Source organism: Frankliniella occidentalis, unplaced genomic scaffold (assembly GCF_000697945.3).
Source record: "Frankliniella occidentalis isolate FOCC.00 unplaced genomic scaffold, Focc_3.1 Scaffold89, whole genome shotgun sequence".
NCBI classification, from domain to species: domain Eukaryota; kingdom Metazoa; phylum Arthropoda; class Insecta; order Thysanoptera; family Thripidae; genus Frankliniella; species Frankliniella occidentalis.
The window spans coordinates 696,562-696,774 of NW_026267218.1; positions in this window are offsets into that span (position 1 = coordinate 696,562).

Sequence of the window (213 nt, forward strand, 5' to 3'; positions counted from 1 at the left end):
CTGGTCAGGGTTGTTAACGTTAATTTAACGGGTAACGACGTTACGACGTTTTCGTTAACGTTATTTTAACGTTAACGTAAGACGTTAATTTTTTGGCAGCAGGGGAAACGTAACGCGTTTGCGTTAACCGGGTCCCGTAACGTCGTAACGACGTTGACGTTAAAACATCTTTCGCGTGCACCTAGATTTGGGCAGCTGGTCAGCGAATTTTGT